The sequence below is a fragment of the Triticum urartu genome, chromosome 2A (assembly GCF_056163025.1).
Source record: "Triticum urartu cultivar PI428250 chromosome 2A, HENAU_Tu73, whole genome shotgun sequence".
NCBI lineage: Eukaryota > Viridiplantae > Streptophyta > Magnoliopsida > Poales > Poaceae > Triticum > Triticum urartu.
In genome coordinates, this window is record NC_141874.1 from 345,317,124 (window position 1) to 345,326,331 (window position 9,208).

Consider the following 9,208-nt stretch of genomic DNA (forward strand, 5'->3'; position numbering starts at 1 on the left):
AAACCGTTGATTGGCTATGTTACCGCTTTGCTCAGCCCCCTCTTATAGCGTTGCTAGTTGCAGGTGAAGATTGGAGCCGTTCCTATTGGAACATCTTTTATTTGCTTGTTGGGATATCACTATATTGCTATGTTATCTTAATGCATCTATATACTTGGTAAAGGGTGGAAGGCTCGGCCTCTCGCCTAGTGTTTTGTTCCACTCTTGCCGCCCTAGTTTCCGTCATATCGGTGTTATGTTCCCGGATTTTGCGTTCCTTACGCGGTTGGGTTATAATGGGAACCCCTTGATATTTCGCCTTGATTAAAGCTTTTCCAGCAATGCCCAACCTTGGTTTTACCATTTGCCGCCTACCCCTTTTCTTTCCCTTGGGTTCTGCAGACTCAAGGGTCATCTTATTTTAACCCCCCCCCCCGGGCCAGTGCTCCTCTGAGTGTTGGTCCACCTGTCAGCTACCGGTGGCCACCAGGGGCAACTCTGGGCTGGCCTACCCGTACCTAAGACAATCTGAGTGTGCCCTGAGAAAGAGATATGTGCAGCTCCTATCGGGATTTGTCGGCACATTCGGGCGGTGTTGCTGGTCTTGTTTTAACCTGTCGAAGTGTCTTGAGTTACCGAGATACCGAGTCTGATCGGAACGTCTTGGGAGGAGGTCTTTTCCTTCGTTACCGTGAGAGCTTGTCATGGGCTAAGTTGGGACTCCCCTGCAGGGACTGAACTTTCGAAAGCCGTGCCCGCGGTTATGGGCAGATGGGAATTTGTTAATGTCCGGTTGTAGATAACTTGAACCTTAAGTAATTAAAATGAATCAACCGAGTGTGTTGCCGTGATGGCCTCTTCTCGGCGGAGTCCGGGAAGTGGACACGGTGTTGGGGTAATGCTTGCGCAGGTTGTTCCTCTAGATTCTCGCTCACGCCTTGCCTCCTCTTCTCGCTCTCTTTTGCGTATAAGTTAGCCACCACATATGCTAGTCGCTTGCTGCAGCTCCACATACTTGCCTTATCCTTCCTATAAGCTTAAATAGTTTTGATCGCGAGGGTGCGAGATTGCTGAGTCCCTGTGGCTCACAGATACTATAATTCCAGATGCAGGTCCAGGTGATTCCGCTCCAGGTGACGAGTACGAGCTCAAGTGGGAGTTCGACGAGGACTCTCAGCGTTATTATGTTTCCTTTCCCGACGATCAGTAGTGGTGCCTAGTTGGGGTTTTCGATTCAGGGCCTTGTCGCATGTTGGGGGTCTTTTCTATTTTGGCGCCGTAGTCGGGCCATGAGTGTTTTGTTGAATGGATGTTATTTATGTACTTTGATGTGACGTGGCGAGTGTAAGCCAACTATGTATCTCCTCTTTATTATGTATTACATGGGATGTTTGTGATGATTTCCTAACTTGCGACATTGCTTTCAATGCGGTTATGTCTCTAAGTCGTGCCTCGACACGTGGGAGCTATAGCCGCATCGAGGGCGTTACAGTTTCCTTGCCAACCTTCAAGTCTCTCCTACTTTGGAAGATCAGATTCGCGAGGCTCAACTTCTTGATGCTATGGTGAAGAAGGTGAAGATTGGGATTGCCAAGAGTCAACCCAAGTACAATTGCTATCGCCTTGATGACAAGGATACTCTCTTCTTCGAGGATCGCATTGTGGTGCCTAAAGGTGACCTTCGTAAAGTTATTATGAACGAGGCTCACAATTCACTCCTCTCTATCCACCCTGGGAGTACGAAGATGTATCAGGACCTCAAGCAGGCTTATTGGTGGACTCGAATGAAGCGCGAGATTGCTCGGTTCGTGAATGAATGTGATGTCTGCAGAAGAGTGAAGGCAGAACACCAACGACCAGCTGGTCTCCTCCAACCTCTTGCCATTCCAGAATGGAAGTTTGACCACATTGAGATGGACTTTGTGACTGGGTTTCCAAAGTCCAAGCGTGGCAATGATGCTATATTCGTTGTCATTGACAAAGTCACTAAAGTGGCTCATTTCCTGTCTATCAAAGATTCTATCACTGCAGCTCAATTGGCGGAGCTTTATACCTCTCGGATTGTCTCTCTGCATGGCATTCCACAGTTGATTTCTTCAGACCGTGGCAACATCTTTACCTCCATGTTTTGGGATTCTTTTCAGAAGGCCATGGGCACCAACATCCGCTTCAGCACAGCTTTCCATCCTCAAACTAGCGGTCAAGTCGAGCGTGTCAATCAGATTCTCGAAGATATGCTCAGGGCTTGCGTTATCTCCTTCGGTATGAAGTGGGAAGATTGTCTTCCATATGCCGAATTCTCCTACAACAACAATTTTCAAGCAAGTTCGGGCAAGGCCCCATTCGAAATTCTCTATGGCAGGAAGTGCCGTACTCCTCTTAACTGGTCAGAGACCGGTGAACGTCAACTTCTTGGAAATGACTTGATCTCTGTGGAAGAGAAAATGTGCAAAGTCATTCGAGATAACCTCAAAGCAGCGCAATCGTGCCAGAAGAGCTACTATGATAGTAAGCATCGTGATTTGGCTTTCGAGATCGGATACCATGTTTACCTCCGCGTCTCTCCAATGAAAGGTACTCGTCGCTTCGGTATCAAAGGGAAGTTTGCCCCTAGATACGTGGGCCCTTTCAAGATCGTCAGCAAGAGAGGCAATCTCGCCTATCAACTCGAGCTTCCTCCTAACTTTGCAAATGTGCACGACGTGTTCCATGTCTCTCAGCTCCGCAAGTGCTTCAAGACTCCTGACCGCACCGTCAACTTCGAAGACATTGATCTCCAAGAAGACCTTTCTTATCATGAGCACCTCGTGGCTATTCTTGAAGATACTGAACGCAAGACTCGCAATAAGTCAATCAAATTCCTCAAAGTCAAGTGGTCACACCATTCCGACCGTGAAGCTACCTGGGAACGCGAGGATCACCTCCTGAGTACCCGGTGTTTTTCCAGTCTTAGATCTCGGGACGAGATCCTTTCGTAGTGGTGGAGTGTTGTAACACCCTGGATGTAATTTACCTTATATGTATCCCAACTCTTGCCGTTTCCGGCGCTAAGTTATCTTATTTCCTCGGGTTCGGGTTTTTGTCGCGTGTGTTGTTGCCTTTGTCATGCATCTCATATCATGTCATCATGTGCATTGCATTTTCATACGTGTTCGTCTCATGCATCCGAGCATTTTCCCCGTTGTCCGTTTTGCATTCCGGCGCTCCTATCTCCTCCGGTGGTCCTTTCTACCTCTTTTCGTGTGTGGGGGTTAAATACTTCCGGATTGGACCGAGACTTGTCAAGCGGCCTTGGTTTACTACCAGTAGACCGCCTGTCAAGTCTCATGCCATTTGGACTTCGTTTGATGCTCCAACGGTTAACCGAGGGACAGAGAAGGCCTCGTGTGTGTTGCAGCCCAACACCCTTCCAATTTGGCCCAAAACCCACCTAAACCCTTTCCTATCGTCTAGAGCGTTCGATCACGATCGCGTGGCCACAAACCGCATTCCATTTGGAGCCTCCTAGCTCCTCCTATCTATAAAAAGGGTTCCTCCCCGAAATTTTCGGTTCTTACCCTAACCCTAGCCCCCTTCTCCCACCGCGCGCCGGACAACGTCCGCCGGCGTCGGACGTGTCCGACTTGCAGCCGCCGCCGCCCCGCGCCCAATCGCGAGCCGCCACCTGTCCCGGGGCGGGACCGCTTCGCTGCCGCCGCCCGAGGCCCGCCAGGCCCGGAGCCGGCCCTCGCGGCCCACTCCCTCTGCCGCCGCGGATCGCAGCCTCTCCCTCACGCCCGACCACCGCGCAGCCGCGCGCCATCGCCGTTAGCCGCCACGCACCTCGCCGGTCGGAGCCGAACTTCGTCCCGCGCCGGCCGCACCTCGCCGCCCCACCGTGGCAACCTCGCCGCCGACGTCCGCCGCCCTCCGCCGCCTCTCCTCCCCTCGGCTACGTCCTCCGGCGAGCTCCGCGACAGCTCCGGCGAGAAGCCCCAATGATCCTCGAACAGCGTGCCCCGATCCAGATCCGGTGCTACAGTAACCCTAGGGGTTGACCTCATTTTTTTCCTAAGTCTGCATATTTTTTTGCATTGTTCATCGCACCATAACTCCGCATCTGTAGCTCCGATTTGCGTGTGTAGCATATCAAAATGTTCGTATCAGAGAGTGCATCATTTCATCTCATTGCATCATTTTCATTTGAGCTCATATTGATGCCCGAAATGCTGTTGGAAGAGGGCTATATGATATAATTGTCAGATATGTTTCATCAAATGGCTATTTGTCATTTTTGCCATGATTAATGTGTGCATGATATGCTCCTGAGTTCTACATGTGTTTTGTTATATGCCATGCCATCTTTACATAGGTGCTTACCATGTATTTTTATGATATGTGTGGTGACTAGTACAAGCTTGCAAAGTAGTGCATTCGTTAATGTTGATTTCAGGGACTTAGAATTTCACTAAGTCCTTGATCTGATTTTATCAATATGCCATATGTTCATGTTGTTTCCTAGTGATCCGTGCCTCTTTTGAGGATGATCAGTAAGGATGTTTTGTTAACATTGTGGTGCTCTATCCATCCATGTCTTTTTTTGCAATTATGGAGCACTCTAGCTTGAGTCAATCGAGCTCTACTTTTGCTATTTCGTGAATCCTGTCAGATTGTTGACTTGTTAGCGATTTTGCCGAGGATATTGTTATTGAGCCGTGCATGCTATGTTGTTGTTCTTGCCATGTCTAGCTTCTATGATATGTATTCTTGATGGGTGTATGCTTATTTTTTCATGCCATGCTCTGTAGTGAGTGCATCGAGCTCGTGAACATGCCTACTCGTTAACAGATTTGCATGCTCAAGTTTTTCTCTAAGTCTGAGACCTGTTTATGTTTTTGCCATGTTCGCATGCTTGCAATTGTATTTTCTGATCCCTTTTGGCTCAAGGTCACTAAGGGACTTTTGTTAAGTGCTTTGAGTAGCTTCATGTCATGCCTTGCTTTGCCGTGTTAAGTTCCTGTATCATATAGTTTTCATGCTCTAAAGTGTGCTACCTGATGTTAAATTCCAGACTTGTGTTAATTTCACTAAGTCTGAAAGTTGTTATCATTTGCACTTTTGCCATGCTTGTTTGAACCTGTTAATGGATGAATTGGCCGTAGCTCAGTGTTCATTTTTTGTCAAGCACCATGAGTGGATCCCTGCCATGTATTTTGTTGTCATGTTTGAGTGATGTAGCATAATTATCTTGATGCATTTAGATGGCTACTTGCTGATTATCGCAGACCGGTGCCATATTTGTTTTGCTTGCCATTTCCAAACCGTGCATCCGATTCCGGTGATCTTTATATCGATTTCAACCGAAATCACCTCACCTTTCTAGTGCACTCTTGGATTTCCATGTTGAGGCCAGGTTCAATCATTCCTTGTCAAATCTTGCATATGCATCACATATCGCATCCCGCATAGCATACCATGTTTGCATCATGTTGCTCGAGCTTTGCACGTGGTTGATTGTGTTCCTTTTGCTTGTTTGTCTTGTTTGGGTAGAGCCGGGAGACGAGTTCGGTAACGAGGAGCCCGTTGAGTTTGCTTACGAGGATCAAGTCAACTCTGACAACTTTGTAGGCAAGATGATCATACCCTTGAAATCACTTCTATCTTTGCTTGCTAGATGCTCGCTCTCTTGCTATGCCTATGCTATGATGCCTACCACTTGCTTATCATGCCTCCCAAATTGCCATGTCAAACCTCTAACCCACCATGTCCTAGCAAACCGTTGATTGGCTATGTTACCGCTTTGCTCAGCCCCTCTTATAGCGTTGCTAGTTGCAGGTGAAGTTTGGAGATCGTTCCTTGTTGGAACATTGTTTATTGTTGGGATATCACTATATTATCTTGTTATCTTAATGCATCTATATACTTGGTAAAGGGTGGAAGGCTCGGCCTTTTGCCTAGTGTTTTGTTCCACTCTTGCCGCCCTAGTTCCCGTCATATCGGTGTTATGTTCCTGGATTTTTGCGTTCCTTACGCGGTTGGGTGATAATGGGAACCCCTGGACAGTTCGCCTTGAATAAAACTCCTCCAGCAATGCCCAACCTTGGTTTTACCATTTGCCACCTAGCCTCTTTTTCCCTTGGGTTTCCGGAGCCCAAGGGTCATCTTATTTAAACCCCCCGGGCCAGTGCTCCTCTGAGTGTTGGTCCACCTCGTCAGCCGCCGGTGGCCACCAGGGGCGACTCTGGACTGGCCTACCGGAAGTTTGGACAATCCGAGTGTGCCCTGAGAACAAGATATGTGCAGCTCCTATCGGGATTTGTCGGCACATTCGGGCGGTGTTGCTGGACTTGTTTTACCCTTGTCGAGGATGTCTTGTAGAACCGGGATGCCGAGTCTGGTCGGAATGTCTCGGGAGAAGGAATATCCTTCATTGACCGTGAGAGCTTGTGATGGGCTAAGTTGGGACTCCCCTGCAGGGTTTTGAACTTTCGAAAGCCGTGCCCGCGGTTATGGGCAGATGGGAATTTATTAATGTCCGGTTGTAGATAACATGAACCTTAACTTAATTAAAATGAATCAACTACGTGTGTAACCGTGATGGTCTCTTCTCGGCGGAGTCCGGGAAGTGAACACGGTGTTGGAGTAATGCTTGACGTAGGTTGTTCTATAGTTCTTCGTTCGTGCTTTGCCTTCTCTTCTCGCTCTCTTTTGCGAACAGGTTAGTCACCATATATGCTAGTCGCTTGCTGCAGCTCCACATATTACCTTGCCTTACCTATAAGCTTAAATAGTCTTGATCGCGAGGGTGCGAGATTGCTGAGTCCCCGTGACTCACATATTACTTCCAAACCAGATGCAGGGACCGATGATTCCGTTCCAGATGATGCGCTTGAGCTCAAGTGGGAGTTCGACGAAGGCTCACGCCGTTACTATGTGTCTTTCCCTGATGATCAGTAGTGGTGCCCAGTTGGGGCGATCGGGACCGTGTCGCAAGTTGGGGTTGTTCTTTTATTTTGGTACCATAGTCGGACCATGAGTGTATTGGATGATTGTAATGTTATTCATTTATTTGTGTGACGTGGCGAGTGTAAGCCAACTATGTACCTTTTTCCCCTATTATTTATTTACATGGGTTGTTGTGAAGATTACCTTACTTGCGACATTGCTTTCAATGCGGTTATGCCTCTAAGTCGTGCTTCGACACGTGGGAGATATAGCCGCATCGAGGGCGTTACACTGTTGGTGACGTAGGAGTTCATGTTGTCATCGTGCTCAATGAAGAGTGGGTTGGTAGAAGTACTTGGCCTATCCATCATTCCAAGAGAAAAATGTGAGTGATAGAAAGAGAAGAACGAATACCAAATGTACCTTGACCAAAGTTGAAAGTGGATCAATGATCACTCCAATGTGGACAAGGAAATAGCACAATTGGTACCAATTCTTGTCGGTTTCTCACACCTACACAAGTAAAAGCTTATGGTGGAGCTTGGTTAGGATGGTGGCACAAAATTTAATGCAATTGTAAGTGAGCTTCAATAATGTTGGAAAAGATTCGCAAGATTGCAATGCAACAAGTAGACCAAGCAAGATAAGGTACACGGAAACACACACGCAAAAAGATAAGTGGGGTCGTGCAACCAAGGATGAGCCAAAATGTGGAATCCACAAAAATGCTCTTGTTGCACAACACTAGAGAGACGCTAGCACGATTGCACAATAGGCGGATACAAAGACTTGTGCACAACCTACTAAGCAAAAGTGCAACGACTTCTATCTCAAGTATGCTCTATGCAAGGTGTTTCTATGATATGATCCAAGATGATCTAATATGACAATCTTAATGTTGTATGATGCTATGGTGCTTGCTTAAAAGCTCTTTGCTTATCTTTTCATTTTGCTTAAAAGCTTGTTTGGCTCTTTGTTGTTTGAGCTCTTTTCTCATGCAATGCTTCACGAACCAAGATGGCAATTGTGTATGCGATGACAACCTTGTGACACAAGAGATGATACCAAGATATGCAACAATGATGTATGTATTCTATGGGAAGTATGATCACTAATGTGCACAAGTCTCGTTGCCGGCAGTACTCAAAAGCTAGTCTCGATGGGTAAGCGACGCAAAGGAGTAAGGCTATGATGGCTATCAAAGTAATGGCAAGAATGATATGTCGAATACCAAGGCGAGGTTACCATTTCTTGCGTACGATATGGTGTCAAAATGGTGGCACGAATACCAAGATTTAGTCGAGGTGGTCGTCGTTGATGACGCGTCCGTGGCGAAGATGAGCGGCGGTGATGTTGATGTCGAACTGTACCTAAATAGCCGAAACACAAGTAGGACACGGTATCGCAACTCAAATTCTCAAAGCAAAATTGGGCCAAAATTGTCAGAGTTGGTGTTGGTAAGTGGTGGTTGTGTATGTGGTATAAGGTGGTGCTATGCGGAAGTGGTGGAGGTATGCGGAAGTATATGTGGGCACCAGAACAAAATTTGGCGAAATATGGACGAAAAACGGGTGGTGGAGAGGAAGTGGTGCTGACAGGGGTCGGATGTTCGGGCTTGATGGCCGGATGTCCGGGCTTGTCGGGCCGGATGTCCGGGCTTTGGATCCGGGGATGAATTCGAAGATCTTTGCGATGAGAGGTCAAATCCGGCAAAATTTGGAGGAATTTGTGGGTGGAAATTGGGGAAAATGGATGGAAAGCTAGATCTACCTGCAACACACGAAATCCGCGGATCAAATCCAACAAAACTTCATCACACCAACAAATCACAAAAAAAATTGGGGCTATTTTTGTGGGGAATTTTCGAATTAGGGACAAAATCAACAAAACTAGGCTAGCAACACAACGGGGAGGCTCCGAAATCGTGATCAACGTGGCTCTTGATACCAAGATGATGTAGGGTAGAACCCTAATCGGCCAATCTTTCACGAAAGAAGCGGGTCCCGCGATGAACACGAAGAACACAAGAGGGAAAACGAGGGGAAACACGGGAAAGTCACTAAACCAACACGAAATAGTCACAAATGTGCTAGATCCTCGGGTACATAAGAGATCACACGATCCATGAACAACTAAGGACGATACAAAGGCAGCCGGTCTTCTCCGTGAGGAGGTTTTGATGTTCTTCTCCGTAAGGAGGTCTTGAATCCAAAGGGATCTTCTCCAAAGAGGGGTCGCAGTCTCTCTCGTCGAGTAGATCTGATGTGGATAAGCAATGCTCTCTCTCTAAAATGAGCTAAACCAA